Raw genomic sequence first — 20158 nt, 5'->3', positions numbered from 1 at the left:
AACTCAAATAAGATTGCATCTGGAACATAGTGTATGAGCCTGGTCTCCCTAAGGAAGGATCTACTAGTGACAGAGGGGGCACAATGAAGGCTTGCCATATTGATCCCTGGGATGGTGGTTTGAATATATGTGGAAGATTAGGCAGATTAGGCCTGTAGCAAGTTAAGACGAATGGGAGGTGATCTTATTGAAACATACAAAATTCTCAAGAGCTTGTTACACAGTTGATGTTTCCCCTGGCCACAGTGGTTAGAATCAGGGGTCAGAGATTAAAATAAGAGTTCAGCCATTCAGGGGAGGGATGAGAAGAAATGTCTTCACCCAGAGGTTGGTGAATCTTTGGAATTCATTACCCTGAAGGGCTGTGAAAATTTAGTTGCTGAGTATATTCAACGCAGTGGAATACTGTATGACTCAGGTAAATTTGTAAAATTAAATCGGTTTATGCTTCTATGCAACATAACATTTGCTGTGAACGATAATTGCTACTTTAAGACTCTCGCGCCTTTAAGGATTATGTCCGATGACTAACTCCTCTCTGAGCTCTATCAATCTTCATGGAAAGTTCTAGTGGCGGTCTGTGAAATGCCCTTGAATGAACAGTACGCACATTCCTGGGACCTCATGAGTACGCCTTTACACTCAGCAATGGACTTCGTTGGAGGTTAAGAACACACCAAACATGCATACTTTACAAGGCAGCAAAATTCATCACTATAACCCCACTTCAAACTCTTCATAATCTTGGTCAAAGCTCCGCAACACGTTGAACCTTCTCAGTTATAGTGTTGGATGTACTTGATCTTCTAGTTTCTCTTTATAACACAATCCATCATCAAAAAAATCATACGCAATAAATATGCGTTCTTCTTTTCCATTGCTTGTTTATATATGATCCCTGGGATGGTGGTTTGAATGTATGTGGAAGATATGTTGAATATATAAATATACATATTTATCAGTGCACGGGATATACGCAGTACTGTCCGAGTTGCTAGGTTTCAAAGTGGCGAATGTACACAATCACAAAGCAACTTGTCTTGCAGAAATTAAACAAAAACTTATGGAGGAACTCAGCGGGTCAAGCAGCATCAAGGGGAGGGAAAAGCAAGGTCAATACCCTGCATCAGGGCTGCAGAAATTAAAAACAAAACTTTGTATTCAGTATTCAGTGTTTGCATTTCTGTTTTCAGACAGCACTGACACCTCAGACGCCGGACGCACTCCCTTCAAGGCTGGGAGGTGTAGCAAGCGTCCCTCCTCTCCCTCTCTCTGGCAATACACGTTGACCTGTCTGCAAGGATGCAATGGGAGCATGTTGTCCCAGACACAGAGTAAGTTACACAGGTCCACCTTACCACTGGGTGGGTGGGGGGGGGTAAGATGGGGAAACACCCACCCATCGACATTCTAGAACCTTCAGACAGCGCGTAAGATTGTTCGAGATGCCGAAGGATTTCGAGATGGACGGCAGCGCCGTCCAATGGGAGCCGGTCTTCACCGAGCGGGCTCTTGATTGGCGTGGCAGTCGGCCAAGGGGACGCGAGGAACCGCCCCGCCGTGCCCGCTGATAGGCTGGCACCCTCCTCCGGGGCATTGTTTTTCCCCACCCACGTCCTTTTTTTGTGTGTGAGTGAGTGAGTGTGGTGTTTTTTTCCTGAGGTTAGAATCCGTTAATGGTTTTATTTTCCTGACTTCAGACCCTGACGGCCGGAGCTGGCGAGAGGCGAAGGGAGAGAGAGAAAGAAAGAAAAAGCAAACGCAAGATCCTTGTAGCGGGTGAGTAGGATCTCCCCGGGACGGGTTAGACATGAGGATGATGGGCGGGGAGGAGGGGGGGGAATGGATGCCCCTCTGAGGTAAGGAGGGGAAAAATAATCTTCCGATTAAAATGGTCCTGGATGCAATTCCCAGCCACCCCCCCCCCCCCGGCCCGGGGGGTCGACGCCAGGGCTGCACCTCTTCCCTCCCCCCCCCCCATTCCCATCCCACGACGTTTCTCCTGCGAGTTTTTATTTTTCCCTCCCGTGTGCCACTCCCCCCCCCCCCCACACACCTTCTTCACCGCTCGAAGCATTCGCGCCTTCTCGAAGCTTCTGCTACCCCCACCCCGAAGCCGGGTTCTGTCCCTCTCGGCGGGAAGCAGGCGGGGAGCGAGGGAGGGAGGGAGGGAGGGGGGGGGGGTTTCATTCCTCTTTGTCTGTGTGCGTGTGTGTTCTCGTCTGGTGTCTTCCGTCGACGGTTCTTCTCGAACCTTCGCCGCTCTCCCGGCTGCGCGCTCCATTGATCTTCCTCGGGGCGGCGGGTGGGCGGCGGGGTCGCTCAGTCCGAGCCGCCGCCGTGAGGTGGGAGAACGGGTGCATCCAGTGTTGGCGGCGCGGCGGTGAGTGGGTGGGGGGGGGGGGTGCGGTAAGAGGGTTCGGCCGGCACTGTGTGGGGGGGGGGGGGGGGGGGAAGAGGGCAGTGCGGGGGACCTGGCCCACGGGGTGAGTGCGGGCGGCCGCCCCACTGGCGGGGGAGGGGGGTGCGTGGCGGGCATCCAGTGGCTGGGGTGGTGAGCAGTGCGGGTGGTCGTGGCACTGGCAGGGGAGGTGGGGGGGGAGTGCGTGGCGGGCGCCCATGGCACCGGGGCGCAGCGCGGGCATCCAGTGGCTTGTTGCACTGCGGGGGGGGGGCAACGCGGGCATCTAGTGGCTGGGGGCATGGGGGGCAACGCTGGGGTCCAGTGGCTGGGTGGCACTGGGGGCAGGGCGGGTGTCTCGGGCATCGTGGCACTGGGGGCAGGGCGGGTGTCTCGGGCATCGTGGCACTGGGGTAGGGCGGGCTCGCTGGAGTCAGAGAATGAGTTGCCGCTCCGCCCGCGCACCCGACCGGTTTAGCCAGATGCAGATGCAGACACACATCGAAGCCAAACATGCCACCTGTTGGTCGCTTGTTTCCATGGCCGTCGGTGTGTAGAGGAAAGGACCGTCTTTGCAGGATCGGTTACTGATAGGGACAGGAATCTCCACCAATGCCCGAATCAGCAATATCTAGCTCAAGGCTGATGTTCCCCTTGAGTATTATTTTGTCCCATGTACTATTGAAGTATTTTTGCTTCCCGTGTGTGTGGTGTTTAGGGTGGTTGTCATGTTTTCAGATGCTTGAAAGTATGGTAATCGATATTATTACCTGAATGCACTGAATTATTATACAGCCACTTGTAAAACGTTTTCCTTGGATTATATTGAATCCCAAATGCTTCCAAAGGCGTGTTATTGTTTCAGAAGAAGTAAGTGCATAGCTTTGCTAAAAATGTATCCGTAGTGAAATGTCATCTTCATAAGGGTCATTTTTAAGAAGCAGTGAATAAAAGATTTGACTAAAGAGGAAGAATTGGTTTGAGCATGTCTTCACATTTGCTGCATAATGTATGAGTGCAAATAAGCTATTGAGCTTATGATCCATATCTGCTGTTCAGTCAGATTGTGACTGATCTATACTTCAACTCTATTTTTACCCACTTTTTTTCTCCACTGTTTTAGAAGATGGTAATTGGTTTATTATTGTCACATGTACTGAGATACAGTGAGAAGCTTTTGTTTGCATGCCATCCAGACAGATCATTCCATACGTAAGTACATCAAGATGGTACAAAAAAAATGCAGAATATAGTGTTACAGTTACAGAGAAAGTGCAGTGCAGGTAGACAAATGCAGTGCAAGGGCCATAACAAGGTAAATTGGGAGATCAAGAGTTCATATTCTGTCAGTATATTATCAATCTTTAGGAAAAGCACAGATAGCATGGAAAGTGAAGACTGCAGGTGCTGGAAATTTGAAATGGAGCAGAAAGTGCTGGAAATACTCAGTTAGGAAGCATATGTGGCAAGAAATATAGAGTGAATGTATCAGGTCAATGATCCTTCAGCAGAACTGGAAAAGTGAGAAAACAAGCATGTTTTAAGTTGCAGAGGGGGGGGAGATGAATGGAAGGATCAAAAGGGAATGTCCACAAGTGTGGCCCTGAGCTTCCAGTTACCTGTCACTTTAATTCTCCATTCCCACTCCTCTTTGACCTCAAATACTATTACAAAGCCTAACAAGCCTGTGGAACAGCATCTCATATTCTACATCTAGGCACATTGTAGTCCTTTGGACTTCAAATTGAATTCAACCATTTTGTGTAACCAAAGTTTCCTATTTGTGTGAAAACTGGCCTTTTCTGATATAAGGCCTTCCATCTGTCATACTAACTGTACTTTTTCTCTCCACAGATGCTTCCTGATGTGCTAAGTGGTTCCAGCATTTGTTTGTTACAGATTTCCAGCAATTGCTGTATCCTGCTTTGCACAGTTCAGCATGTTCTCTCTCTCTCTCTCTCCCCCCCCCCCCCCCCCCCCCCTTATCTGTATTCCTTTATTTCTCCTACACTGCTGCCAAAAGCAATTCTGCCTCCTGGATAATGTTGGTTTTCACCCTATTATAGACATTCCCTTTGTTCTCTCTATCCCTCCACAGCATTTTGAGGTGCACTTGTTTTCTCCAATTTTCCCAGTTCTGATGAAGAGACATTAACCTGAAACTAACTGTTTCTCTCTCCACAGTTGCTGCCTGATCTGTTATTCTGTGGTAGGTAATTCCACCAGTTCATTGCCATCTTGTGAAGGAATATTTTTCCCCTACATAGGTACTACATACCCTGTATTCTGATTGTAGCCCCCCCACCCCCCAGTAGAATTCTATTCACAATACCACAGGAAGGAAGGGTGTTATAGCATTGGAAAAAGTATGAGAGAAAATTTAAGAACATAAGAAACAGGAACGGGGTAGGCCATCTGGCCCATCGAGCCTGCTCTGCCATTCAGTATTGGTCTATTATTGTCACTTGTACTGAGGTACAATGAAAAACTTGTCTTGCAAACCGATTGTACATGTCAATTCATTACACAGTGCAGTTACATTGAGTTAGTACAGAGTGCATTGAGGTAGTGCAGGTAAAAACAATAACAGTACAAAGTGTCACAGCTACAGAGAAAGTGCAGTGCAGTAAGGTGCAAGGTCACAACAAGGTAGATCGTGTGGTCACAGTCCATCTTACTGTATAAAGGAACTGTTCAATAGTCTTTATCACAGTGGGGTAGAAGTTGTCCTTAAGTCTGGTGGTACGTGCCCTCAGGCTCCTGTATCTTCTGCCTGATGGGAGAGGAGAGAAGAGAGGATGTCCTGGATGGGTGCTGGCTTCTTCACCAAGACAACGAGAGGTAAAGACAGAGTCCAAGGAGGGGAGGCTGGTGTCTGTGAGGCGCTGGGCTGTGTCCACAACTCTGCAGTTTCTTGCGGTCCTGGGCAGAGCAGTTGCCGTACCAAGCCGCTATACATCCAGATAGGATGCTTTCTATGGTGCATCGGTAGAAGTTGGTGAGTGTCAAAGGGGACAAACCAAATTTCTTTAGCCTCCTGAGGAAGTAGAGGTGCTGGTGAGCTTTCTTGGTTGTGGCATCTACATGATTTGACCAGGACAGACTGTTGGTGATGTTCACACCCAGGAACTTGAAACTCTCAACCCTCTCCACCTCAACACCATTGATGTAGACAGGTGCATGTACACCTCCCCCTTTCCTGAAGTCAATGACCAGCTCTTTTGTTGACATTGAGGGAAAGGTTGTTGTCATGACACCGTTCCACTAAGCTTTTTATCTCCTTCCTGTACTCCGACTCATTGCTGTTTGAGATACGGCCTACAACGGTGGTACCATCTGCAAACTTGCAGATGGAATTAGAGCAGAATCTGGCCACACAGTCTTGAGTATACAGGGAGTAGAGTAGAGGGCTGAGGACACAGCCTTGTGGGGCACCAGTGTTGAGGATAATTGTGCCGGAGGTATTGCTGCCTATCCTCACTGATTGTGGTCTGTTTGTTACAAAGTCAAGGATCCAGTTCCAGAGGGAGGTGTTGTGTTCTAGGTCTCAGAGTTTGGTGACAAGCTTGCTTGGGATTATTGTATTGAAGGCAGAGCTGTAGTCAATAAACAATAGTCTAACGTAGGTGTCTTTACTGTCCAGATGCTCCAGAGCTGAGTGTAGGGCCAGGGAGATGGCATCTGCTGTGGACCTGTTTTGGTGATAGGCGAATTGCAATGGGTCCAGGTTGTCTGGGAGGCTGGAGTTGATGTGTGCCATGGCCAACCTCTCAAAGCACTTCATGGTGGTGGATGTCATAGCCACTGGTCGGTAGTCATTGAGGCATGTTACCTTGCTTTTCTTCAGTACCAAGATGATAGTGGTGGTCTTAAAACAGGTGGAAACCTGAGATTGAAGCAGGAAGAGGTTAAATATGTCCGCAAATACTTCTGCCAGCTGATCAGCACAAGATCTGAGCACACGGCCAGGGACACTATCTGGGCCAGGTGCTGTCCTCATGTTCACTCTCTGGAAGACTGATCTTAGGTCCTCCACTGTGATCACAGGTTCAGCTGTATTGGAGGCTGTCAGGGTGGATGGTGACAATCCACCTCCCTTCTGTTCAAAACACGCATAGAATGCGTTGAGTTCATCAAGAAGGAATGCGCTGTTGTTAACTATGCAGCCCGACTTCATCTTGTAGCCTGTTATGGCATGTAAGCACTGCCATAACTGATGGCTGGTCAGGGACTCTATTTTGAGTCGGTATTGCCTCTTGGCATCCCTGATAGCTTCCTGAAGGTCATACCTCGATTTCTTGTACAGGTCAGGATCACCAGATTTGTGTGCAGCAGTCCTCTCCTTCAGTAGGGAGTGGATCTCCCGGTTCATCCATGGTTTCCTGTTTGGGAACACCCATATTGTCGTCTTTGGTACACAGTCCACACACTTGCTGATAAATTCTGTGATGGTGGTGGCATACTCATCAAGGCTGGCAGCTGAGTGTTTGAACAGTCCACTGTCTCAAAGCAGTCACGTAGGAGCTCATCTGCTTCCTCAGACCAGCACTGCACGACTCTGTACCAGATCCTCCCGTTTCAGTTTCTGTTTGTATGTAGGGAGAAAGAGCACAGCCTGGTGGTCTGATTTCCCAAAGTGAGGATGAGGGGTGGCTCGGAAGGCATCTTTGATGGTTGTATAGCAGTGGTCAGGGGTGTTGGTGCCCCTCGCGGAGCAGGAGATGTGCTGATAGTATTTTGGTAACACACTCTTGGGGTTGGCCTGATTGAAGTCCCCTGCAATGATGAAGAGGGCCTCGGTATCCTGTCTCAAGGTTGTTGACCATGGTGTATAGCTCATTGAGTGCAGGCTTCATGTCCATCTGTGGTGGGATGTAGACTGCCATCAGGAGAGCTGAAGTAAACTCCCTTGGCAGATAAGATCATGGCTGATCTGGCAATGGACTCAGATCCACCTACCTGTCTTTTCCCCATAACCCTTAATTCCCCTACTATGCAAAAATCTATCTAACTGTGTCTTAAATGTATTTAATGAGGCAGTCTCTACTGCTTCCCTGGGCAGAGAATTCCACAGATTCAATTTTGGAAAAGTAGTTCCTCCTCATCTCCATCCTAAATCTATTCCCCCAAATCTTGGGGCTATGTCCCCTAGTTCTAGTCTCACCCACTAGTGGAATCAACTTTCCTGCCTCTTGTCTTATTTATCCTTCTAATAATTTTATATGTTTCTATAAGATCCCCTCTCATTCTTCTGAATTTCAGTGAGTATAGTCCCAGGCGACTCAATCTCTCCTCATAGGCTAACCCCTCATCTCCGGAATCAACCTGGTGAACCTTCTCTGCACTGCCTCCAAAGCCAGCATATCCTTTCTCAAGTAAGGAGACCAGAACTGCACATAGTACTCCAGGTGCAGCCTGACCAGTAAGTACCCTGTACAGTTGAAGTATAACAGCCCTGCTCTTAAATTCAATCCCTCCCTCTTTACAAGGATATTTCTAGGAATGGAGAAATGTGGCTTGAGTAAACGTTGGCTAGATTAACATTATTATGGAACAAAGGTTGAGGGGATATTTGACTGGAATGTAAAAAGTTATGAGATTGCTGAATAGAGTGGATAAGAAACTCATTTTTCTGTTAGCAGAGAGGTCAGTATGGGGGGGGCATAGATTTTTGTACTTGTTGGAAGGATTGAATGAGAGTTGAGGGGAAAAAATGCACACAGCAGAAGGTGGAGATATGAAATTCACTGCCTGAGTATGGTAGAGATAGTAAGCATCATCACATTTTAAAAAGTACTTGGTTGAACATTTGATTTTCCATAACCTACAGTACTACAGAGCAGCAGTTGGGAAGTGGTATTAAGCTGGATAGTGCTTTTGGACGGGATGGTCTTGTGTGCTGCTGATTTCCACACTCTTGTGATCTATATCCTTTGTTTTCCTAAAAATTTATCCATCTGGATTATGAAATTCAATTAACTCAGCAGATACTGTTGCTTGTTCTGATGGACTGTTGATTTTCCATTCTTATATTCTGATTAGTTTAAATCTTACACTTTTGCCTTTCTACAAGAATACAGGTTGCCATCCAGTTTAGGTTAAGGACACCCTGTCTGTAAAACCTTTCCTGGCTCCAAGATGTCTTACTGTGACCTAAAAACCTAATGTCAGTTTCTATACCTTTGACTGGCAATGGCAGTGCCAATCTTTATCTAATCCATGCCATAAAATTGAAAGTTATAGCCAGATACTTGATAGAAACAGGCCCTTTTGTCCATTGAGTCCCTGACAACCATTCAGCACCCATTCATACTAATTCTACATTAATCCCAAATTTTTTTATTCTCCCTACATTTTCACCAATTCTGCCCTGACTCTACCACTTGCCTACACACTAGGGGCAATTTACAGTGGCCGATTAATCTGCCAATCTGCACATCTTGGGAATGGTGGAGGAAACCAGAGCACCCGGGGTGGGAGAGTCTGTGGTCACAGGGAGAACATGCAAGCTCCACACAGACTGCACCCAAGGTCAAGAATGAACTTGGGTATTTGGCACTGAGAGGTAGCAGCTCTTCTAGCTTTGTCACTGACCTGCCCTTAGATTTTAATTTACTTCCTCACTCAAGGTTCTGCTTCTTAAGCTGAAATGTATCTTGGAAGCTCATCTGTTGTTCTGTCTATACATTGATGTCTACATGAACTGTGACTGCTAGCTGTTCATGCTCCCATTCTAGGATGTTTTATTTTGTTTCTTTGATGTCTCTGGCACTTGATGAGCACAGTGGTGTTGCACATAGTGCAGCTATCTTAAATAAGTTTGATTTTGACCACCAGTATTGTCTATGTGGAGTTTGGAAGTTCTCCCTTTAACCGTGTGAGTTTCCTGAGTGCTCGGGTTCCCTCCCACATCCCAAAGATGTGCTGGTTGTTAGGCTAATTGGCTACTGTAAATTGACCTGTGTAGATGGATAGTAGGAGAATTGGGGAGATGTTAAAAGGCATGTATGAGAGAATAGTTTGCAGGGACATGTAGGGAATGGATTGATCTGATAGGCAACATACTGTCTTATGGCCCATCAAGCCTTTGTCATATGAAAAATTTTACATTGTGCATTGAGGTAATATGAGCCCTTGATGTTTTTGTAAAACAGACCTCAGAAGCTACATTTTCAACAATATTTTTAATATCAAGCTGTTACATTGTCATAAGAATATTGATAATGCAAAGAATTGTCATCCTCTTAAGCTGTCCTTGGTTGAAGACTTGCTTCCACTTCACTTATGTGGGTTCTGAGGTAGCTGAAGAGTCCTAGGTGAAATCAGTGGATCCTTGCACAGATTGTGCTCAATAGGGTGGGTGGGCAGGTAGATAGTTTGAGAGAGTGCACTTCAGCTGTTTCTCTTCATGTTATGACTGTCCTTGTTTTTTCCTGTCTTCTGGAAATTTCTTCCTGTGACAGAGCTGGGAATAGAGTGCATGCTTCAGGTATGTGGATGATGTGGTCCACCCACCAAAGATGAACAAGTTTGACCAAAACATCAATGCTGGGGATGTTGGCATGGGAGAGGATGCAGACATTAGTATTTCATCAGTATAAATAAACCAAAGAAGCACTTTCAGTGTGAATTCATGATTTATTTGCCCACATCTGGAATAAGAACATGCCAGAGGACCTTTGTAATTGTGACCATCTCCAAAAAAAAAAGTACAAGGTTGATTGCATCAATTAGAGGGACCTCCCTGCTTTCTGCTACAAGGAAAGTAATTGCAAGGATCCTCCTAAACTGCCAACCAACTCCCCCCACCCCCAGTGGCCAAAGAGTTGTGAAGCAGATTCTACCTAGCCAAAGGTAATTCAGACAATCTTCACAGTGTACCATATAAAAGAAAAATTAAGGAAGTACCATCAGCCACTAAACTTGCAGAAGTCATAAGAATATAAGAAATAGGAGCAGGAGTAGGCCATCTGGCCTGTCGAGCCTACACTGCCATTCAATAAGGTCATGGCTGATCTGGCCATGGACTCAGATCCACCTACCTGCCTTTTCCCCATAACCCTTAGTTCCCCTACTATCCAAAAATTTATCTAACTGTCTTAAATATAATGACATAGCCTCTGTTTCCCTGGGCAGAGAATTCCATAGATTCACTACTCTGGGGGAAAAGCAGTTTCTCCTCATCGCTGCCCTAAATCTATTCCCTGAATCTTGAGGCTATGTCCACTAGTTCTAGTCTCAACTACTAGTGAAAATAACCTTACCTCTACTTCATCTATCCTTTTCATAATTTTCTATTTTTTTTCTATAAGATGCTCTCATTCTTCTGAATTCCAGCAGGTATAATCCCAGGCGACTCAATCTCTCCTCTGCACTGCCTCCAAAGCCAGTATATCCTTCAAGTAAGGAGACTGGAACTACATGCAGTACTCCAGGTGCAGCCTCACCAGTACCCTGTACAGTTGCAGCATAACCTCCCTGCTCTTAAATTCAATCCCTATAGCAATGAAGGCCAACATTCCATTTGCCTTCTTGATAACCTGTTGCACCTGCAAACCAACCTTTTATGATTTCATGCACAAGCACTCCCAAGTCCCTCTGCACAATAGCATGCTGCAATCTTTCACCATTTAAATAAATCTAATCTTCTATTTTCCTTCCAAAGTGGAGGACCTTGTATTTACCAACATTGTACTCCATCTGCCAAATCCTTGCCCACTCACTTAACCCATCTATATCTCTGCAGACTCCCCACATCCTCAGCACAATTTGCTTTTCCACTCATTTTAGTGTCATCAGCAAACTTAGATCCACTACAAACTTAGATCCCTCTTCCAAATCATTAATGTATATCATGAACATTTGCAGGCCCAGCACCCTGCTCACCACTGATGGCCAACCAGAGAAACACTCATTTATCTCAGCTCCTTGCCTTCTGTTGGTTAACCAATCCTCTATTCATGCCAATACCTTACCCCAAATTCCTTATCTTAGGGATGCATCTTCTGTGCATCATTCTTATCAAACACCTGGAAATCCAAGCATATAGCATCCACCTGCTCCCCTCTATCTACTGTGCTCATTATATCCTCAAAGAACTCCAGTAAGTTCGTCAAACAGGAGTTGCCCTTCCTGAATCCATGCTGTGTCTACCTGATGGAACCACTTCTATCCAGATGTCTCATTATTTCTTCCTTAATGATATCTTCAAGAATTTTCCTGACTACATGTTAAGCTAACTGCCTTTTGCCTACATCCTTTCTTTAAAAAAAAGCAGTGGCATGATATTCAGTGTCTTCCAATCTGCTGGGACCTGCCCAGAGTCCAGAGAATTTTGGCAAATTATCACAAACATATACTCTACTATAAATTCCGCCGTTTCTTTCAGTACCCTGGGATGTATCCCATCATGACCAGGGGACCTGCCTACCTTTAGGCCCACTAGTTTGCTCATCACTACCTCTTTAGTGACAGCTGTTTGTATCCCATTGCATCCATAACATCTCTTTGGCAGGTTAGACATGTCCTCCATTATGAAGACTGACAAAATAATTGGTCAAGGCCTCTGCCATTTCCACATTACCCAATATTAATTCCCCCTTCTCATATTCCAAGTGAGCTAAGTTCACTTTAGCCACACTTATCTGCTTTATAAAAGTGTTTACTATTTGTTTTTATATGTTGTGCTAGTTTACTTTCATAATCTATTTTCCCTTATTGCTTGCTTAGTGGTTCTTTGTTGCTTTTAAAAAGTTTTCCCAATCTTCCAGTTTCCCACTACTCTTGGCGACTTTGTATGCATGTACTTTTAGTTTGATGCCTTTTTTTATTTCCTTAGTTATCCAAGGCTGGCTCTCCCCGTCCTTACTGTCCTTGCTTTTAACTGGAATGTACTTTTGAGCACCGTGAAAAATCTCTGAAAGTGTTCCACTGTTCCTCAACTGTCCCACCGTATAGTCCGTGTTTCCAGTCTACACTAGCCAACTCCTCCCTCATCCCATTGTAGTCTCCAGTGTTTAGGCATAAATACACTGGTTTTAGATTGAACTATTGCACCTTCCATTTGTGTGAGAAATTCAATCATACAATGATCACTCTTTTCAAGAGAATCCCTAACCACAAAATTGTTAATTTTACCTGTCTCTTTGCACAGGACCAGATCTAAGATAACATTTTCCCTTGTAAGTTCACTAACATGCTGTTCAAGAAAGCTATCATAGAACATAGAAAAACTACAGCACAATTCAGGCCCTTCAGCCCACAAAGCTGTGCCGAATATGTCCCTACCCTAGAAATTACTAGGCTTACCCATAGCCCTTTATTTTACTCAGCTCCATGTACCTATCTAACAGTCTCTTGAAAGACCCTATCGTATCAGCCTCCACCAGAGTTTCCGGCAGCCCATTCCATGCACTCACCACTGAGTAAAAAAAAAACTTACCCCTGACATCTCCTCTATATCTACTCCCCAGCACCTTAAACCTATGTCCTCTTGTGACCACCAATTCAGCCCTGGGGAAAAGCCTGACTATCTACCCTATCAATACTTCTCCTCATCTTATACACCTCTATCAGGTCCCCCCTCATCCTCCGTCTCTCCAAGGAGAAAAGGCCAAGTTCCCTCAACCTGCTTTCATAAGGCATGCTTTGCATTCCAGGCAGCATCCTTGTAAATCTCACACCCTCTATGGCTTCCACATCTTTCCTGTAGTGAGGCAACCAGAACTGAGCACAATACTCCAAGTGGGGTCTGATCAGCGACCTATATAGCTGCAGCAATACCTCACAGCTCCTAAATTCAATTCCCTGATTGAAGGACAATACACCATATGCCTTAACTGCAGAGTCAACCTGTGCAGCCGCTTTGAGTGTCCTATGGACTCTGACCCAGAGATCCCTTTGATCCTCCACACTGCCAGGAGTCCTACCATTAATACTATTTCGCCAACATATTTGACCTATCATGGATGCATTCTATGAAGTCCTCCTCAAGACTGCCTTGACCAACTTGATTCGCCCAATCTATGTGGAAGTTAAAGTCCCCCATGACAACTGCCATTCCATTCTTACATGCATCAAATATTTCTTGGTTTATTGCCTGTGCCACTAAATGTTATTATTCTGTGGCTTATAAACAAGTCCCACCAGTGATTTATTTCTCCCTTTTACTATTCCTAATGTCCACCCAGATGGACTCAACATTCTGCTCCTTGGAACTTGTATTGTCTCACTATCACCCCGATCGCATTCTTAATTAAGAGCACTGCCCCACTCCCTTACCTTCCTGCCTTTCCTTCTGTATTACCTGATACCCTTGGATATTTAATTCCCACTCATCACCACTCTGCAACCACATTTCTGTAATGGCCACTAAATCATAACCCTTTGTACTGATTTGTGCCAGAAGTTCACTGACCTTGTTCAGAATACTACAGGCATTAGATAAAGTGCCCTTATAGTCATTGTCCTTTTAGAATCCAGTAACCTTTGTGTCCTTTGCATTTGACTTTTCTGTACTCTTTCCTAACTTTTGCTCCGGTCTCTGCTTCCCTCTCTTTCTCAGTTGATTCCCATCCCCCACCATATTAGTTTAAAGCCCTCCCTGCCCACCACGCCCCCCCCCCAAACAGCACTACCAAACAATCCCCCTAGGACATTGATCCCAGTCCTGCCTTGGTGTAAACCATCAGGTTTGTACTAGTAAACCTCCCCCAGAACTGGTTCCAATGCCCCAGGAATCTGAAACCCTCCCTCCTGCACCACTGCTTAAGCCACATTTGTCCTAACTGGGCTGCTATTCCTACACTGACTAGCTCATGGCACAGGTAGTAATCCTGAGATTATTACCTTTGAGTTCCTACTTATTAATCTATCTCCTAGCTCCCTAAATTCGGCTTGTAGGACCTCATCCTGCTTTTTTTCCCCTATATCATCAGTATCTACGTGCACCACTACAACTGGCTGTTCACTCTCCCCTTCCAGAATGCCCTGCAGCCACTCGGAGTCCTCCCTGATCCTTGCACCTGGGATGCAAGGCACCAACTGGGAGCCCTGTTTGCAGCCACAGAAGCTCCTGTCTATTCACCTTACTGTGGAATCTCTACCACTATAGTTCTGCCATTCTTTTTCCTGCCCTCCTGTGCAGCAGAGCCATTCACAGTGCCAGGATCCTGGCTCCCACTGATGAGCCATTTCCCTCAATGGTATCTAAAGCAGTATATGTGTTTTGGAAGGAGGTGACCACAGGGGACTCCTACACTACCTTCCTGCTACTGTGCTGCCTGTTGACCACCCATTCCCTATCTTTTCCTAGGCCTTTAAACTGCAGCGTGACCAACATGCTATCCACAACATTCTCAGCATCACCGATGCTCCAAGGTGAATCCATGCACAGCTCCAGTACCGTCATGTGGTCTGTCAGAAGCTGCAGCTGGACACACTTCCTGATGACTGTGTGCAGGGACACTGGCAGCCTCCCTGAGTGCCCACATTGCACAGGAGGAGTATGACATGGGTCTGAGCTCACCTGCAATGACTAAAAAGCTTTGAGGGAATATAAAGAGACATTAAAAAATAAGAACCTACCCTCACCTTAGTATTGCTCACCCTCTGCACTGAAGCCTGGTATTCACAGGTTGGCATTCACTCTCAAACTGACTGCTCCAAAATGACCACTCCACTTGGCCCTTACTTTTTATTGGCTGCTGTTAACTAGCCAATGAGCCAATCAATTATAAACAACTTGCAAATGTGCCTCTTTTAGACTCCTGCAAGGTAAAACTCTCAAGCATAGAGACTCACCTCTTTAAATCTTCCACTCCAAATCTCGCTCCGTCTTCAGCTATTTCAACTGAAGGGGTTTGTTGAGAAGCCTTCTGAAGTTTGGCTCTCCTCGGAAATTAATTACCATTCTACTTCCACACAATGACTTGCAAGCCATGATCCTAACCAACAAGGCTAGAGTAGACTGTAAACATTCAAGGGTTTGAATCGTTATAACCGTCTTCTCACACTTTCTTGCAACCCTTATCTCCATTCCAGAACTAAGATCGTCCCAACCTCAGTCATAGAATTAATGTCAGCAGACAAACCCAGTTTGCTTTCTCGGAGGCAAACTCCATGTCATCGTTGAAGCCTACATAGAATTGTAGAATTGTTATGAATTAGAAAGAGGTCATCTGGCTCTCTGCCAACACAAAATAGGGTAGTTGTCTGTCCCATTCCTTTGCTCTTTTCTCCATATCCACACATATTACTCTTAATTTCCCTTAGAAATCTTTGACCGATCTTGTTTGTAGATCCTAACTTCTAAAGTTTTTTTTAAAATGTTTTCTTTCCTCCCCCCCCCCCCCCCCCCCCATTTGTATTAAAATAAAGGTAAATTATCAAAATTTTAAATCTTTAATCCCCTTGTCCTTGAACCATCTGCTAATGGGAATTGCTTCTCTCTATTTACCTTAACTAAACTAGTTACAATCTTGTACACTTCTTGTCACATCTCAACCTTTACTGCAAAGAGAATAGCTGCCGTTTATCCTGTTTCCATCTGGCATTTTTGTAGTGCATAAAAATATCCTTTAGAATGTAGTCTTCAAAATTTATAAGCCTTCTTCCCAGGGCTGGAGACCTGATGGACAGAATTGTCAACTCTCATCTTTGATATAATGAACTGATGTCTCATGGGTGGCATTCCATGCTACAGCTTTCTGTATCTTCTGTGAATACACTGAAATAGTTTTGTGAATATTTCTGTAAACAGAATGCAAAATTTTGTGTATGCACAACCTCTGTGGATCATACTGTAAGAAGAATCTAATGCCCTGATCAAAAACTCACCCAAAATCGCTGTTTGCCTATTCTTACTACTAGTAACGTTTCTTAATGGCTACACCAAACCACCCTATAATGGGTAGCTACATGTTCTTCAGTACGTTTTATTCAATGGTTATAACTGTATTTAGAAATGTCAATATTATAAAGGGACCTTATTTATCTATTTACCTGCCATTTTAAAATTAATTTTTGGCTTTTTCTATTTCCACTATTCTTATCTAAACAGCAATTGCAGCTCAATGGCTCATTTCTTTATATTGTTCTCTTTAGCTTCATATTCTGTCTGCTTTTGTCATCTAGTCTCCCATATCAGCTTCATTACTTCTAGACATCTGTGAGGCCATGATCTTCTCGAATACCTGCATAGAACACTGGCATTGGCTGGGATCATTTTCCACTACAAAATTAAACACTATTGCTGTTTTGATCAGTAAATGTTTTTCAAAAGCCAGCCAATTGCAAATGACATTCATTATTTTGCAATCATACTAAATATTAGATGAAGCATTAAATTCAGATATTACTTTCCAATGTACTAAAATTTTGCAACTGGTTGTTCAGGTTAGATTAAGTTTGACAAATCCATCATTTCACTTGAGAGATTGTAAATCTGAGTAACAGTGTAAAGAGAGGATAATGTGGGATTAGTTGGTCACATAATTTTTCTTTTATACCTATCTTGTAGGAGTTCAGTCATCACCCGTACTTTCAGTAATCTATCAAGACTCTATTTTCTTTGTTAACCACTTCATTAATACATATGCAAGGATACAGAGTTCTGGTGTGACTTAAAAAACACAATCATGCAGCAATTATTGTACCCCAAGCATGATTACATGTGACCTGTATCATCCAATTATACAGTCATCGTAGATGAGCGTTCACATGACCAATGTACACACATTTAGTGACCAGTATTTGATCAACTTGAGATGGAAGGCAGCTGATTATCATGAGCCTTGTAAGACACTCCCTGATCAGTATCCAATCTGTTGATTGAATCAGTCAAAATGCTTAATTATTAACTACATCCCTCCAAAGGTCATTTGTACCAAAAAGACCTGTTATTGGTAGCCACATTTCCTCTGCTGACGACTGTTGTCATAAACATTAAAGAGATTAAAATAGTAATGCAGATTTTCTTTTAGAGTTATGCACTCGATTTCCACCAAAGTACTTAGAATATATGAATGTGGTGTTCAGCTGTAATGTAAATGCCATGTGTTACCAGAATTGGTAAAGTACAGACTGCCATAATTCTTCATAGAAATTATTTCTTTTGTTGCTCAGACGCTGCAATTTTTTTTTCATTTGAAGTCCGGTTTTTAGTTTACAGTGTTATTTGTTTAATTAAAGACTAGATCGAAGGTAAGTCCCTTGTAGCACAAGTCTTATATGAAATCATGTTTATTATAGCCATACTATAATTTTGAGACTGGGAACTAGTTGATTTTCTTTGATTCAAATGCAACAGGGTTGAAGTTCAGTTACAGTAAATAGTCAGCTCGGCTTCAAATTGCTACAGTATCAACATTGAATCAAAAAGTGATTATTTCAAAACTCTCTAATCAAAAGTATGTGCTACATGCTGTACTTTAGGTTGTGTGCCTGACTGACTGAAACTGACTGCATTCTTTGCAAAAAAAAGTTGTGATCCTGAGACTGACCCATTTTCCGTAGCTGAACTGCAGTGCTCACTTTTCAAAACTGCTGATTACTAAGATGGTGAGTGTTTTTTTAACAGAGGTACTGATTTCCATTTGTGAAATGTATTCTGGAGAATTTTATAGGCTAAACAATGGAAGATTTTCTAGAAGTGAATAATAAATTTGTCACAGTAATGCTGTTCCCTTGGTAAGTGACTTATGAAATTCTTTCACTAACAAATGAGTTTTCTAACAGTGTTCTTCAGTGTGCTTAATTATTGTATGTCCAAATAAACTTAGATAAATTTAAGTGCAACTTATGTTATATTGAGAGATTTTTAAAAATGATTTACTTTTGTGTGCAGAATATAAAAGTTGTGAAATTTGACATTGCTAGAGTCTGTCCTTTTAGTAGGAAACAGAGTTGACCTGTGCTTTCTCGAGCTGTTTGGTCTGGTAAGTGATGCATGGAAAAGTTATAGACAAGTTGCTCCATTTAATGATTTTTTTTTCTCTTTTAATGTTTACAAAAGTAAGTTTAGGCATAGCAGCATCTAAGACATAGTAGTTTCTGTTTGCAAATGTTGCTATTTCATCAGAAGGCGAGCAATATTTTCTTCTAAAGTCATGGAGATATGAGTATTTGTAAGGTACTTAATACATTTTTTTGCAATTGCAGAACCTAGTCTAAATTGGAATCTTTGGAATTTTGTATCATCTTGGAGAAATGTGGGTAGAAACTTTCAAATTATTTTTGTCAAATGCATTTTCTCTACGTAGAACCTTAACACAGACTCTGACATCTATCTCAGACAGCATGGAAGCCAGTGCCAAGTTATCAATAAAGCCTTCAGAATGGCAGCTTTGTGGTGTGGGGGGTGGAAGCAGATATGATCCCACCCATTATAATTTTCTAAGTGGAGGAGGAGCACTCAGACTAGTTTCAAATCTCAGTCCAGCAATAGAAGTGAAATTAGATGAAAAAGGATGATTGCTTTGAAAATTATTCCCTCTACCTCTGACTTGTTTGATAAATACAGACATGTTTTTTTTCCTCAACATTGTTGTCAGGAACATCATGCTACATTCAAAAATGTTTCAAAACAGAAACGAGGTATCTAGCTCTTTTGTACCAGTGACATTTCTTCAAAGGTGCTATCCTTTTCATTATTGCTTCCCACCTCTTCTGTAGCAAGTTTTCTACTTTTCAAATGTACACCTGAATCTTCCTTGAAAGATACTGTTGGATCATCTTTCACTGTCTCTTCATGCAGTGCATTCCAAATCATAACTTAGTTATTTTCTTGCTGTTGCTAGTTAGAATAAATAAGGAACCATTTACTAGCCCATCTGTCAATAGAAATGATTTATATTTGTTATTACCTTCAAATTCCTTTAAATCTTATTTAATTTGCCTTAATCTTTCATGCTCCAGGAGGGAGTAGTGCCACATTATCCAGCCATTCCAAATTAGATTCCTCAAAAATAATAAACCTAATCAACAATACCTTTACATTGATTTTACTGAACTAATAATCCAGAGGCCTCAACTGATGATCCAAAGTCAAGAGTTCAAATTGCATGATGACAGTTGGGGAATTTACATGATTACATTTTGGACAATTTAAATCTTCACATGGATGCTGTTTAAATTTTAAAAGTTGCATCCTGGAATATTACATATTGGGAGAAAAATAACAGCATTGCATTATTAAAGGCAGAATTGATCGAGGGAGGTATGAGAAATGATGTAAAAATAACAGTAGATTTATCACACTTGAGAAAATGTGCAAGCAATTTCAAAAGCACTTTTGATGTATCTAGACAGGTTAAAATAAGGATTTGTGATTCATGAGTTCGATCACATTTGCAGTGCAGTACCATTTTGTCAACGTATTTTGAATTAACAGATAAATTTAATGCAAATGCATTAAGAAAAAACTACTGGGAATGAAAATCAGTTGGAATAATTGAGAAATTAATTTGAAAATAAGATAATTGAAAATTCATTTGGATGCTGGTCTAAATAATGTTCGGATGAACTTTGGGCTTTTTTTGTACCACAGCTTTATCTTGAGTAATTCTAGGAAGTAATTCTAAATGTATCCATGACAAAATCGAGGAAGATTTATCTCTTGAAGATAAATAATCATTAAACCTACAATTTGAGTCCAGCTGGAGAAGAGTCGCTGCTGTGCTAATTCTTGTATTTTTCTTTTTTTTTCATTTTGATATCCTCTTTCAATATATCTGTTTACAGTTGTCAGGTTTGGTTGTT

The 20158-nt window shown here is 43.0% G+C and overlaps 1 protein-coding gene across 24 annotated transcripts in view; it reads left to right on the top strand.

Annotated features, from left to right (window-relative positions):
- Positions 1-1615: 1615 nt before the first annotated feature.
- The window catches only part of LOC127569099 (sodium/myo-inositol cotransporter-like), a 37745-nt gene continuing 19202 nt past the window's right edge, over positions 1616-20158 (top strand). For 7 of the 24 annotated variants that reach the window (XR_007956150.1, XR_007956148.1, XR_007956149.1 and 4 more), the window contains exons 1-3: positions 1616-1779; positions 17834-17959; positions 18560-18609. The gene's annotated coding sequence lies outside the window, so the exon portion shown is untranslated. Of the gene's footprint in view, positions 1780-1815; positions 2384-7663; positions 7824-15821; positions 17603-17833; positions 17960-18292; positions 18337-18559; positions 18610-20158 lie in introns of those variants that run through there. The other 17 variants (XR_007956152.1, XR_007956153.1, XR_007956154.1 and 14 more) reach the window with 14 other exon arrangements.

Source organism: Pristis pectinata, chromosome 4 (genome assembly GCF_009764475.1).
Source record: "Pristis pectinata isolate sPriPec2 chromosome 4, sPriPec2.1.pri, whole genome shotgun sequence".
In the NCBI taxonomy this organism is placed as follows: domain Eukaryota; kingdom Metazoa; phylum Chordata; class Chondrichthyes; order Rhinopristiformes; family Pristidae; genus Pristis; species Pristis pectinata.
This window is presented reverse-complemented; position numbering and strand designations above follow the sequence as displayed.